Here is a 15,128-nt window from a genome sequence, read left to right as displayed (position 1 = left end):
GAAAAGGCTTACCTTTGCTACCTGCTGGTAGTAGGTAGCCCTAGGGGTAGCAAAATAAATGGCATCTGGGTGATGGATATAATCCATTTTGCAGAATTTGGGGGAAAAGTTATATAATCAAACCATAGACACATACTTAGGGTTTCAGTGGGGAACTGCTCAAGTTACAAAAAGAGTGATTATGTAATTACACATTTAGTGGAAATAATGCCAATTTAGGGACACCTGCCCAAACGTAAACTGATAATACTGCTGCATATGTATCTACTAAGATGAAGCAATACTTTCGACATTAAAATATAAAGCATGTTACTGATATTCCAAACAATTCCGCAGCACAACCAATTATTGAAGAAACCAGTTATACCTTGAAGGATGTGCTTATTGAACAAAAGGGGATAGTAAAAACACAAAGGGACTGACTCAACAATCTTTGTTAACACTGTTTTCTTTTTTATTGAATATTTTATTTATTTACATTTCAGATGCCATCCCCTTTCCCCATTTCCATTCTCTAGGAAAATCCCATCCCATAGACCCTCCTCTTTTTTTGCTTTTATATCATTTTAATTACATGCAAGTATTAAGGCCAGTTCTAGGTTGAGGAACTCACAATACAATAGATACAAATAGTCAAGAAACAAGCAAGACAATTAACACAAATAGTCAAAGAACAAGCAAGGCAATAAACAAAATTCCATGAACACTTCCATGATCACTGTTTCTAAGGGCTCTATCAACCAGCTTTTGTTTTATTGCCCTGAGTATCACAGAAGCTTTGTATTCTGAAAGAAGGCTTGCAAGTACTGGAAGAAGTGAGTCAGACTTTAAGCAGAAGCAAGAGGGCTTGATTATTGCTGGTATAACAACTTTAATTACATTAATTGCTAGCACCACTGCTTCTGCAATTGCTTTGACACAAGAAATTGAGACAGCTACTTTTGTTAAACATTTAGCAAAAAATGTTACTAATGTGTTGAATATACAAGAGGATTTAAATAGGCATTTGTCAGAATGGATTGATGTTCTTTATCCTATTCTAATTATCGGAAGGAAGTTCAGAGAAACAAACAAACAAAAAAAGTACCTTGTCCTGAGGTTAAGCAGATAGCTCTATGGGGAACAGCATTCTGATACATGCATGATGAAGACCTTAGTTACAACCTATAACAGTCGCATTAAAACAGGATGTGTCTACGTGGGCCTATACTCCCAATGTTTATTGGCAAAGACAAGTGTAATTTCTAGATAGTCATCTGAGCTTCAAGTTCATGGGGGAACTCTTTTCTCCACAGAACTGATAAAAGAATATATCTTAAAATAGTCCTCTGGCCTATGTGTTTTCATACATCTTCTTATAAAACACACACATAAACAAACATAGGGATATTAATATAAACTAAATACGTATATGCATAGCAATACATACAATATACACCACATACATATTTACACTCCACAAATATGTACACACATGACACACATACAAACACAAAAATACATAGATATACACATTTATAGCTATATGAAAGGTTTAGTTCAATCTGAATCCCTAAAAACATATAAACATATGTTGATGTAACACACACATGTCTATAAGCATATGAAATTATGAATATAATTATAATGTAATTAAATATATAGTACATAATCTCAAATATGAGTTGATAAAAGCAGAATGAAAGTTGTGAGTTATGGACAGAAAATTTATGAAGAAATACATTATTCCATATAATATCTACATGGGGAAAATATCTAATGTCAGCAAAGAGCTAGTTCTGGTAATATTGGCAAGGAAACAGACAATCTCAGAACCAGGGGCCTCATAACTGACAGCCACAATGTCGTTACATCATGACCGTTTAGAAATTTTTGATTCAATCGGTCAACCCACAGGATAATAGTCACTCTTCCCAGAACCACATAAAATATATTTTTTCACTTTTAAGAAAAATAAGCATTCAAAGTTAAAAGCATGAGACCACTTTTCATTGACTGCCTGCTTCATCACTAGAAGATAGTTTTCCTCCTCAGTCTACATAAAGTAAATAGATGAAAGAAGTAATCAAAATTTGAGAAAGACCTTAGACTCTGTATGAGCAGCAGTTAAACATGACCACAAATAGTCCTACAGATGTCTACCAAAATCTTCTGTTGTAACTGTATCAAATAACAAGGTACAGTTCTAGCATGGAAGCTGTGAGTGCGAGCTTTTGCTCAGTGAATGACAGTTATTATATTCAGTTTGAAATCAATGGTGATGGAAAATTGTTCTATAGTATGTTTTATGTCCTCGACACAGGATCAGTCCCAACAACTACCAATTTGTGATACCTCTGAAATTCGCCATTGAGGAAATCAATACAAATGCCCTCATTTTACCTAACATGTCTCTGGGATACAGTATTTACACTGCTGGGCCAAGAAAAGAGGATACAATGATAAGTTTCCTCATTTGGATCACAAGGCAGGTCAAAACCTTGCCAAACTACAACTGCAAAAGTGAGGAAAAATCTGTGGCTGTAATTAAAGGAACAACTTGGGAAATTTCCACCATAATTGGGACACTGCTGGGACTATATAAACTTCCACAGGTGAGATTATAAGGATGGGAATAATTAAAGCATCCTCCATTAATGACAACATTAAAATACCAAGAAAAAACATAAATGGAGAAGACTTTGCTTGTGTATAATTCAAAATATAATATTTGTGCTTCATTATAGTCCAGGAGTCAAGAGCGCATTCTGTGATATCAAGATGACAGGAATTTAGATGCCAGCACCATGTATGTCCCCATGATAGCATAACATACAGAAGTAAGTATGAGACCTAGGGTTGGAGAGAGATTCTGCCTCAAGAATGAGTAAGTGGAGGAAAACAAAGGATGCCCAATACACACTTCTTCCCTTCAAACACTTGAATGCACATTCATACAAACAGTCAATCAACTAAACAAAATTGTAAAGTACATGAGCTATGTGCTCTGAGATTGTTGGTGAATCTAAATTTCTTTTTTTTTTTTTTGGTTTGACATATATAAGAATTGCAGGATAACCTCATAAGTATTTATGGTACATATGAATATTTCAAATAATCTTCTAAACTGGTCTTCAATATTACAGTTTACTCTAAATACAAATTAGACTTTCTATGAATGTATGTTACTGTTTTACACTCATTGATTCCATAATTTCTGAAATTCCTCTTTCATGTGAATCCCTGTTCTCTTTTTTCAGCTCACCTTTGGGCATTTTGAACCAAGTATGAATGATCCTGAGAATTTTCCATCTCTATATCAAATGGCCTCCAAGGACTATTCTCTGGCCTAAGGCATGGTCTCATTAATTACCCATTTCAGGTGGAATTGGGTTGGGTTGGTCATCTCAGATGATGAGAAAGGTGTTCATTTTGCCTCAGTGTTGATACCAGAGATGGAAAGAAATGGATTTTATGTAGCTTTTATGGAAATGATCCCTGATGACCATTGGTTCAGTATTATAGAATCTAATGTCTATTATAGCCCAATTGGGAGTAACTCAGTAAAAGTGGTTATCATTTATGGTAATACTGACTCTTCTTTAGGTGTGCTCTTTAGAGAACATTTCCATGGAGAATCTGGGTCACTACTTCAAAATGGGAAGTCATGAGTGCTAAGAGACATTTTATACTAGACTCATTCCATGGAACTCTCATATTTTTATAATACCATGGAGAGATTTCTACTTTTAAAGAGTTTGTAAAGGCAGTTAGCCCTTCCAAATACCCAGATGACATTTTTCTTGCAAGATTGTGGGAGATTTACTGTGATTGTGCAATATCTAATGCCACCTGTAAATCTTTGAAACACTGTTCTTCTAGAGATTTACCTTGGTATCACTTTAATGCAGCAAAGAGTGCTGGCAGTTACCATGTATATAATGCTGTTTATGCTGTGGCCCACACCCTTCACAAGATGCTTATACATCAAGTAAACATACAAAGAATGAAGAATCAAGGAAAAATAAACTTTCCTCCCTGGAAGATAATGCCTTTTCCTAAAAATTCTGTACCTGTGCCACCAAGGTAACTTTTAAAAATGCCATCAAAAAGCCCTCAACATGTACCTTGGAATTCTTTTTCAAAAGAGAAGCTTTATAGTGCTTAAAAGAAAAATCTAGACTTGGTGGAAATCATAATTAAGATGCCAACATCATAATAGCAAATATAAAAATCATAGGAAAAATGTTTAAATGAAATAGTTCAACAGTATCCTTCAATTCTAAGGCCCTCAACTGGAATTTCTAATCACATTCCAGGAAGTTCTTAAATATGAAAAAGGCAAGAACTAACAATGCAAGGCTCTAAATACTGTATTGTACCATCAAATAAAGTAATCCTAAAACATCGAAGAAAACTATGTCTAATGTATATTCTGTTTTTTTATATATATTTTGTTGCATAATAAAATGTGTGCACAAAATCTACTTCAATGAGAAAGATATTATTTTACTCATAATACCAATTTAAAGATCCTCATCAGGAAGAACTCAAAGTCAACAGATACTTGGAGCAGCTTACCACATTAACATCCACCAAGAGCAGGGAGCAATGAATATGCTATTGTTCAGATGGCTCACTCCATTGTATTTGCTCCTGGCCCTGGTCCTGCTCAGGAAATGAACCTGCTTAAAATCAAGGTAGATATTAATGCCTTAATTAAAACAAATTAGAAAGTCTTTTATAGATGTGCTCAGAACCTAAATTATGCTATACAGGTTTTCAACTGATTCCTTGTGCCTACATGATTGTAGAAATTGTCAGAATCATAATCAAAACTAAACATCACAAATTTTGCTGATCATTGCTAAAAACTCATAGATTGATTAACAACTTTAGATTTTATCTGAATAGTCTATTCACATATTATTAGGTCGATTATGGTGTTATTTCATTGTTAGTATTGTTTTTCTTTTATATGTGTAATGATGCTTTATTTTGAATTAGATATTAATGAAATAAACAAAATTGTATAATTTCATTTTTTGTCTTAACAATGACAATGACTATTACAAACCATGAATCTCTGTTAGTTAAACCAGATACTAAAGACCATTCAATTCATGAATCCAAGTGGAGACTCAGTAACATTGAATCATTCAGAAACTTTGTATGTAGAGTATGACATTCTGAACTTCTGGAATTTTCCACAAGGTCTTGGATATAAAGTAAAAGTAGGAATGTTTTCTCCATATTTGCCACCTGGTCAACAATTGTCATTGTCTGAGGAAAGTATAGAGTGGAGTACAGGACTGGGACAGGTGAGTAGACTCTAATTTTGCTTAGCCTCATGCTTCTCCATAAGTTAAATGATGCATTCACTGTTGCATTTACAAATCATTTCCCACATTCAAATATTTTCTTTATATATTTATCTTTACCAAGATTTAACACATACTTCAATGTGTATTCACAATTCAGAATGTTATGTGTGTTTGTATGTATATTTATATGTGTACTATGTATATATCCTATTATACTGTTTATATATAATCTCATCAATTAATTGAGTGTAGGTTTCATAAAAATCTAATACCCTAATGAAATTCAGTTACCAGATGAATTCTTGTATGTCCTGATATCTCTTATTTTGTCAGACTCCCATGGCTGTGTGCAGTGAAAGTTGTGGACCTGGATTCAGAAAATCTCTTCAGGATGGCAAGGCTCTATGTTGTTTTGATTTCAGTGTCTGCCCAGAAAATGAAATCTCCAATGGAACAGGCAAATGTGTGCATTTCAGATGAGGTTCCATCTTCTGTTTTTAATCTATATAGTGTAGTAAAAAACATATACAATATTATTGCATTAATTTCCAACTCCAAAAAGTATATATAAAACACACAATCCAGTTACTGTATTTATGAGCTATATGAATAGATTGAGCAGATGTAGAACTATTATAATTTATTCGCCTGCTATGAGACCCTTAGCTGCTTGAAATATCTACTGGCCACATGGTTCTGCTCAATCTTCATTTTGTCCTCCTCCATCTGTTTTCCTTCCTTTACTTCTCTGTCTCCTTGTCCCCAATCTCAAAAACCTCCCATCTCACCTTTCTCCTTTACTGCCACATAAAAGACTCTTGCATTTATTGACTAGTAAATAGAGAGAGGGTTCATATGAGTTCACCTGAGTATGTGATTCACTGTTCATCCAGGGACATACCTCTTGAGGAAGCAGAACTAACATCAGATTTCAAACAGCATCAGGAAAACCCACAATATTTTACCCTTTTTTCCAGTTAAAAATACTTTTCCTCTCAGAATGAATTGAGCACAACTATAACAGTTATGAAAAATATAAGGTATGATATCCACTAAACATCCAGTTCCTCATAACTGTCAATTTATGTAAAGTACTCTACAATCTACCCTAACCTATAGAGTTTACAATTTTCTGTATGAATTTTGTTATTTTAACTATTATTATCATCTGAAACCCATCCTTTCAAATCTGTAATATCTTCTTTATTGCTAAACAGCTGAAGTTCAATTATAAGGCTATAACTAGTCTTCAAGCATGCCAGACACCTGAGAAGGAATTAAACGCTAACTGAATATTTAGGAAGCCAAAAAAATAGCTTTCAAACCTATACAATTTGTAAAGACAGTTGACTGCTGGACAGTCTGCTGATTTCTTACAAAGTTGAATCATCTATCTTCAGCCTTCTGGTACAGAACCATCTAGAACCAGTCTTTAAGAGAAGCAGGAATAATGAAGAACTCACTTACCATGTCATGACAGAGCTTGCAGCTATCTATCCCACATCTGTTTGTTATTTTTTGGACAATATTTTTATCTGCATTAGAATTAGGGCAATTCTTGCTGAGTAGCTACATTGCCACTGCTGAATCAACTCCACCTGGAGGTAGTGATGCTCAATATCTTCCATGAAGTCGAATGCGCATACTATCAGGAGCACACATGTCTCATAGTTAATTGTTCATAATATTGAAATAGTATTAAAGCTATATTCTATACATCATATATATGTATATATACATATATATGATATAGAGATATTCTAAATTGTCAAAAATAAACTATTGTTAGTTATTAGCTAAGTGAATAATATTAAAAAACACTTGCTGTAATTAACTAAATTAGAATCAAATATGACCATTAGTGAGCTTTACAATCTGACTATTAATTTGCATTATTTAATCATCTTAAACAGCATAAAATAACAGCCCTTAAAAGGGCTGGGTCTAAGTCTTTGTATTCTTGAATGATTTACATAGGCTGTATACTTATATAAGAGTGACAGTATTTATTTTAAATTTTGGATCAATACACAAAATATTAAATGAATGAGTACCTTAAACCTATAATAACCTAAATATTCTGTGTCAGTGTAAGAAATTGTGTTTCAATTACAAGTGGTTTTACCTGTTCAGCCATCTTTTCATACTTATTCTTAATTTCTTATTGTTTAGCATTGCTTACCATGTATCCTAAAAATTTGAATTACAATAAATAAAAATTACCTTTGATATTCCCAAGTAAAAATTAAGAAATTATAACTTTAATTTTGCAATAATTATAAAGATTCAATCAATATAAAATTATGACTTAACAATAACTTGTTTAATTTCTTATACATATTTGTCTACTTTTTTCTGTTCTATAATATTACTATAACCCTCATTTGCTTTTCCAACTTTATACTTCATCTAGAAAGAAGGAAAGAGAAGAAAAAAGAAGGGATAGAAATCCCTGAGTCTGAGCTTTTTAGTTTCCTCCCTGTCTAAGCCTACCACGTATACAAATAATCCCTTAAATGACAACATATCTATAATTTAAAAAATAAACAGAACCATCCATTCCAACCTAAGAAACTGGGATGATAATCTTTTGCTTGCTTCTACTGGTATTGGAGTCAAGAATTACTTTATCAGGACTGAGAGGGACATAGGAAAATAGGTTTTATAAAAGAAAAGCTAAGTGGCATCATTTGATGTCTACTCTCTACATGCTGAGAAAGTACATGGCTTAGCTGAAATCCTGACTGTAACAGTCTGAAAGGCTGGTTATGTGAGCTAGATGTTCTAAAATGTCTTGGAAGTAAGTCTTTAGAAGAAACAGCTTCCATGTAGTTTAGTTAGAATGATGTGTCCCAGAAATACAGCATCCCTCAGTATTAGTTTTGTCAGGGCGGTCTTTCTCTCCTGCAATATACAAACCTTACAAGCAACACATAGCTCTGTAAAGATATTAATAGGACATATGTAGGGTACATGGTTCAGTTAATGAAGATCAATAAAGAAATACAGCTGATTCATTTTAAAGATAAATTTGATCTTATAATCAAACTTCAATATAAATTTCCATTCCTGCCATCTTAAAGGATGGTATATAATATCATGTAATAAGAATTTTGTACCCTATAAGGTTTATTGGCTGATTATAGACATTTAAGTCTCAGCCAATCCCAGAGCTCTCTCTGTATAGACATATATATCACTTATCTTGTTGATCTTGTTGATCTCCTACAAGAAATCAAAAAAGGTGAGATATAAATCAGAAGAAGTAAGTAAGGTGGCTGAGAATCCAGACAAATCCGTTCAAAACTCAGATTTATGTATAATACTTTTGGTTTTATCTGACTTTCAATAGGCTCTTAAGCTAGCACTTGACTCTCAATGTGCAGAAAGGGTTGTTTTACACATAGAGAGTGCTGAACTTATTTGGGATAATTGTGAATTGAATTCACTGTTTATTCAGATACAACAAATGACCAGAAATAGGAGTCATGGGAGGACTTCCGGTTTGGGCCCGAGCTTAGAGCAGGTCACAGGCTGCAGCTGTTAGCATAGGAAATGTTTACTATTTTATCCTAGATACATATATTCAAGTAAAAATGAGTATTATTGGCCAGTATTTGCTCTCAACTCAATTTGATAGCTCACATGCACATTGTGACGACTTTACCTGAATCAGATTTACATTTTCTCCAGTGTTTTTTTTTTTTAATCATGGAAGATAGAATTCTAAGAACATAGAATCTTTATCATTCACATTAATAAACTTCTGTCCTAAGAACTCTTCCCTCATGTAAAACAATAGCATCCTTTGAAGTATTGATCCTTTTTCCCCTTTTATAATCAAGAACAACTACACTGAAGTATTGATCTAATTGTGATTTCAATATAATATCGGCATGCTTTTTAGTGTATACATAGCTCTATTTATAAAAATCATTTTATGCAATTAGTGAACATTGTTTCATTTGGATGGCAAGAAATTCTAATTTTTGCAGAAATAAAGTGAAGAAGACCTCAGAAGATGGAAAGATATCTCATGCTCAATAATCAGTAAGACTAATATAGAAAAAGTGGACAACTTACCAAAAGCAATCTCCAGATTCAATGCCATTCCCAGAAAAATGCCCACACAGTTCTTCACAGATATAGAAAAAAATTCTTAACGTTACATGGAAAACCAAAAGAAAGAAAGAAAGAAGGAGAGAGGAAGAGAAAGAAAGAAAGAAAGAAAGAAAGAAAGAAAGAAAGAAAGGAAGGAAGGAAGGAAGGAAGGAAGGAAGGAAGGAAGGAAGAAAAGAGGATATCCAAAACAAACATTGAAAATATAAGATTTTCTAGAGGCATCAAAACACATGACCTGAAGCTATACTACAGAAAAAAACGTGATAAGAACTGCATGGTACTGGTACAGAGACAGACAGGTCTATCAACAGAATGGAATCAAATCACAGAAATAAACCAACACACCTATACATGCATGATCATTGTCAAAGAAGCCAAAAGAAAGCATCATCAACAAATAATGCTGTTCTGACTAGTAGTCTGCATGTAAAATGCAAATTGATCCACATTTATCACCCTGCTTAAAACTGTAGTGCAAGTGAATCAAGGACATTACCATAAAACCAGATTCACTGACTAATAGAAGTGAAATTGGGAAATAGCCTTGAATGTATTGGCACAAGGAAAATTTCCTAAAATTAAAAGATACTAAGAAGTTAAAAAACGATAAAGATTCCTGTGAGGATTTTTCAGTTTCACTTAGACGATGAAAAATAGTCATGTGTGGCAAAAGCAGGGATCAGGGTTCAAGAGGGGAGGGGAAGAGCAAACCATTAAGCTGGATCAGATAGGAGACAGGAGAGAAGCCCAGAGGGTCAGGAACATGAATTGAAATATGCATCTACCAGGTGATTGGGACACATGGAAAAAGGGAGGCTTCCAGAACACATTATTGGTTACCTTAACAGAAAATTCCAACAGTGGAGATATAAAATCTAAAAAGACCACCTCTAATAGTTAGACAGGGTCTCAAATAGAGGGATGAGAACAATAGCCCACCATTCAAATTTTCTACCTAAAACTTTTGACCCAAAAGAACTGCAGGGACAAAATTGGAGCAGGGACTGAATGACTTACTGGCCAGTGACCAACTCAACCCAACTTGGGATTTATCCCATTAACAGGCACCAAACCCAGACAAGACTACTGATCCTATGGTATTTTTGCAGACATGAGTCTAGCATGGGTGCCCTATAAGAAGCTCTTCAAGAACCTTCCAGAGACAGATGCAGATAGTTGCAGCCAATCATTTCACAGAGGTTGGGGACATTTATGGAAGAGTTGGGAAGCATTAAAGGAACTTAAGAGGATGAAAACACCATAGGAAGATGAATAATGTCAAATAATCTGGACCTCTTGGAGCTCCTACAGACCAAGCCAAAAACAGAAAGCATATATGGGCTGGACAGACCACCACCACCACCCAAAAACACTACCACCACCGTCATGCATATATGTAGCAGAGGACTGCCTTTTCTGGCCTCAGTTAGAGAGGAAGTGTCTAATCCAGTAGAAAATTGATTCTGTGAACACATTCTCAAAGATAATGGTTAGTGAGTTATAAGGCATGAATCTTTAGAGGAGGAACTGAAGGAGGCAACATTTGGAATGTAAATAAATAAAATAAATAATTAATAATCAAAAGAGAACCAAAAAATGAATTTGAACATATCTGAACACTTGATTACTGATTAAATCAGAATATATGTGGCAGAGAAGAGAAGATCTCTCTCATAATGTGAGTTCTTCATCATGCTCAGTAGATGATATATTTCTGTTTATCCAAACCTACTTTTTGAGTTTAAGTCTTTGTGAGTTCTACATGTCAACTCTCTTCCTAAGGCCCAGTTACACAATGCTGGTTCCCCTGCTTTGATCCTCGAAGATGCTGAAAAAAATAAATAAATTACTGGTCAATTGTATGATATCCATGACATCCAAGGGATATTCAATTGCATCATGTCCGTCAGTGTAGAAAATTCCTCAAACCCCTTTAGGCTTTGTATATTAACATTGTCAGAGCTGTGAATTTGGTATTAGAAAACCAACTGGTGTGCTCTTTTCATGGGGTGACTACTCTATCTGCTCTTCACTCCTCATTTACCTCTAATTCTTCACATAATGCTGAAGTAACTTGGGCTTTTTCATATCTATGTGAGTATGTTAATTTTTAGTTGGTATCTTGAAAATCCACAGACAAGAAACATTATGTAGACTGAACAGCTTGATGTCATAATATATATAATATTATATATAATATTATATATATTATATATATAATATAGGTTGTTTATACTGTATGTATGTGTGTGTTTTTAAAGTCACTTTATGAACTGTAAAAGGCACTGACATATATACAAGAGAACTTGGGCCGAGGAAGGGGAAAACAATTGTAATTATATTGTAATTGAAAATTAAAGGAAACAATTTGAACAATCCCAGTGATGTAAACTTTACAAGAAGGAAATACTGATACCTAAAGTATAGTAGAAACAGAACCCTAGAACTAGCATGTTAAAATGAGGAACCCACAAAAGTGAAATTACATGAAAAATAAGAATGAAAAACATTAAATTGCACGTGGGAAAAGAAAGTTACATATGTCATTCAAGAGAGATTAAAGTTAAACTAACATGAACTGTGCAAGAGATAATTTTTTATCAAACTAAAAGTGTGGTCTCATGTGCATGGCAGAATATAAGTGAAGCAACACTAAAAGGGACTTGTGGATCTGACTACATAAGTAAAAATACTTTTCTATCAAGCATGAAGATGTGTGTTCCAAATCCCAGCTCCCATGTGGAATATAGGTGTGGCTGAATAGACACCTGCACCTCCAGCACAGAAACAGGAGGATCACTGATGCTTCCTAGTTCCCAGAGGAATTCTAGTCAGTAATTGATGCACTGTCAAGGAAATAATGTATGGAATGAGAGAAAAAGACACTAGGTCACAAAGACATCTTCCTCTAGACTATAAATGAACATAGAGAGGTTTTTATAAAGTATATGTTAGCAAGAATTACATGGCACATGAAGACACAAATTAATGGTATTAATAAATATGAATACATAACACAAAATATACACAACTAAATGTAAAATTAGAATGATAAAAGTTAAACAATTACATTCAAAATCAAAATAAATTTTGAAAAATACCCTAGTTACCTATAATAACAAGTCTGAGCATAGCTTCATCAAGTAAGATATTAGTTTATCTGTAATAATCAGAGAATATATGTAGGACATAAATGAATCATATGTGGACAAAGGCATACCTGGAATTTGGAATACAGATAAAATTTATAATTACAAATGAAATTATGAAAACTAAAGACATCTAATCATTTCTATATTAAATACTATTTCATTAAATAAACTGTAAACAGAAAAGGAGAGAAATAAGAATAATATGTAGAAAGTTTCTGGATTATTTTCTTGTATTTAATACAAATAATTTATGATCCAGAACCTACAAAGAGGACAGAAACTTTACTCTTAGTTCACTCTTAAAAAATAATTATGGAATTCAAAAAATTATCAGACCGTACTACAAAACCCTATAGTCAACAAAGCTGTAAAATCTGGATGAAATGGACAATATTCTAGAGAGATAATAGGTACCAAAATTAAATCACGATCAGATAAGCCATTTAAACAGTCTCATAACCCCTAAAGAAGTACACACAGTCACTAAAAGTCCACCAACCAAAAATAGAACAAAACAAACAAGCAAGAAAAAAAAACTACCCTGGACAATTCTATCAGACCTGCAAGGGAAACCTAATACAATACTCTTCAAATTATTCAACATAATAGAAACAGAAGGCATAGTACCCAATTCCTTCTGTGAAGCCACAGTTATGCTTATTTCTTAACAACACTAAAACCTAATAAAGAAAGAAAAATTTAGAAGAATTTCTTTTATGAATATTGATGCAAAAACTCTCAATAAAATGCTTGTTAATTGAGTCCAAGAACACATGAAAATGATCATCCATCATGATCAAGTAGGTTTCAATCCAGGGATGAGGGATAGCTCAATATATGGAAATCCATAAACATAATCCAGTATATAAACAAATTCAAAGAAATAAACCACATGGCCAACTCAACAGATGCTGAAAAAGCATTTAAAAATATTCAACATCCATTCATAGAGAATGTCTTGGAAAGATCAGACATTCAAGAGCCATATCTAAACACAGTAAAAGCAATATACAGGAAACCAGTAGCCAGCAGAAAACTAAATGGAGAGAAACTTGAAGCAATGCCACTAAAATCAGGGACTAGACAAGGCTGCCCACTCTCTTCCTATATAGTACTCAAAGTCCTAGCCAGAGTAATTAGACAACAAAATGAGGTCAAAGTGGTACAAATTTGTAAAGAAAAAAGTCAAAATATCACTATTTACAGAAGACATGATAGTATACATGAATGATTCCAAAAATTCCATCAGAGAACTGCTAGAGCTGATAAACACCAAAACTACAGCATAATGACTGGATAAAAAATTTAACTCAAACAAATCAGTAGCCTTCCACTACTAAAAGAAATTAGGTAAATGACACTCTTCACACTCGTCACAAATAATATAAAACATCATGATGTGACTCTAACCAAGAAAATGAAAGTTTTGTATGACAAGAACTTAAAGTCTCTGAAAAAAGAAATTGAAGAACTCAGAAGATGGAAAGATCTCCCATTCACATGGATTGACGAGATTAATATTGTAAAAATGGCCATCATGCCAAAAGCAATCTACAGATTCAATGCAATCCCCATCAAATTTCCAACTCAAATCTTTATAGAGTTAGAAAGAGCAAAATGCAAATTCATTTAGAATAACAAAAAATCCAGGATAGTGAAAGCTATTCTCAACAATAAAAGAACTACTGGGGAAATCACCATCTTTGCATTTAAGCTATATTACAGAGCAATAGTGACAAAACCTGTGACGTATTGGTATGGAGACAGGCAAGGAGATCAGTAGAATAAAATTGAAGACTCAGAGATAAACGTACACACCTATGGTCACTTGATTTTTGACAAAAGAACTCAGACATCCAGTGGCAAAAAGTTAGCGTTTTTAACAAACGGATTAGAATCTACTATGGTCAGAATGTAGACATATGCAAATCAATCCATTCTCATATCCTTGTACAAAGCTCAAGTCCAAGTGGATGAAGGACCTCCACATAAAACCAGATACACTGAAACTAATAGCAGAGAAAGTGGGAAGAGCCTCAAATATCTAAGGAAAGGGGAAATTTTCCTGGAAAGAACACCAATGGCCTATACTCTAAGATCAAGAATCAACAAATGGGACCTCATAAAATTGTAAAGATTCATGAAGGCAAAGGACACTGGCAGTAGGACAACATTGCAACCAATTGATTGGGAAAAGATTGTTACCAATACTATATCTGATAGAGGGCTATTATACAATATAAACAAAGAACACAAGAAGTTAGTCTCCAGATAATCAAATAACCCTATTTAAAATGGGGTATAGTGCCAAACAAATTATTCTCAACCTAGAAATATCTAATGGACAAGAAGCACCTAAGGAAATCTTCAACATCTTAGTCATCAGGGAAAAGGAAATCAAAACAACCCTGAGGCTCCACCTCACACCAGTCAGAATGGCAAAGATTAAAAATTCAACCCTTCGGCCCCTGCCTGGTCCCTTGGGCTGGAGCAGACACAGAGTCGGTCTGCTCCTGTCCTGTGGAGAAACTGAATCCTGAGTCATCCAGGA

The 15,128-nt window shown here is 33.9% G+C and overlaps 1 pseudogene; it reads left to right on the top strand.

Annotated features, from left to right (window-relative positions):
* The first annotated feature begins 2,112 nt into the window (after positions 1–2,112).
* Positions 2,113–15,128, top strand: part of LOC114620549 — a 32,203-nt pseudogene continuing 19,187 nt past the window's right edge.

This window comes from Grammomys surdaster, unplaced genomic scaffold (genome assembly GCF_004785775.1).
Source record: "Grammomys surdaster isolate TR1022 unplaced genomic scaffold, NIH_TR_1.0 169, whole genome shotgun sequence".
Taxonomy (NCBI): domain Eukaryota; kingdom Metazoa; phylum Chordata; class Mammalia; order Rodentia; family Muridae; genus Grammomys; species Grammomys surdaster.
This window is presented reverse-complemented; position numbering and strand designations above follow the sequence as displayed.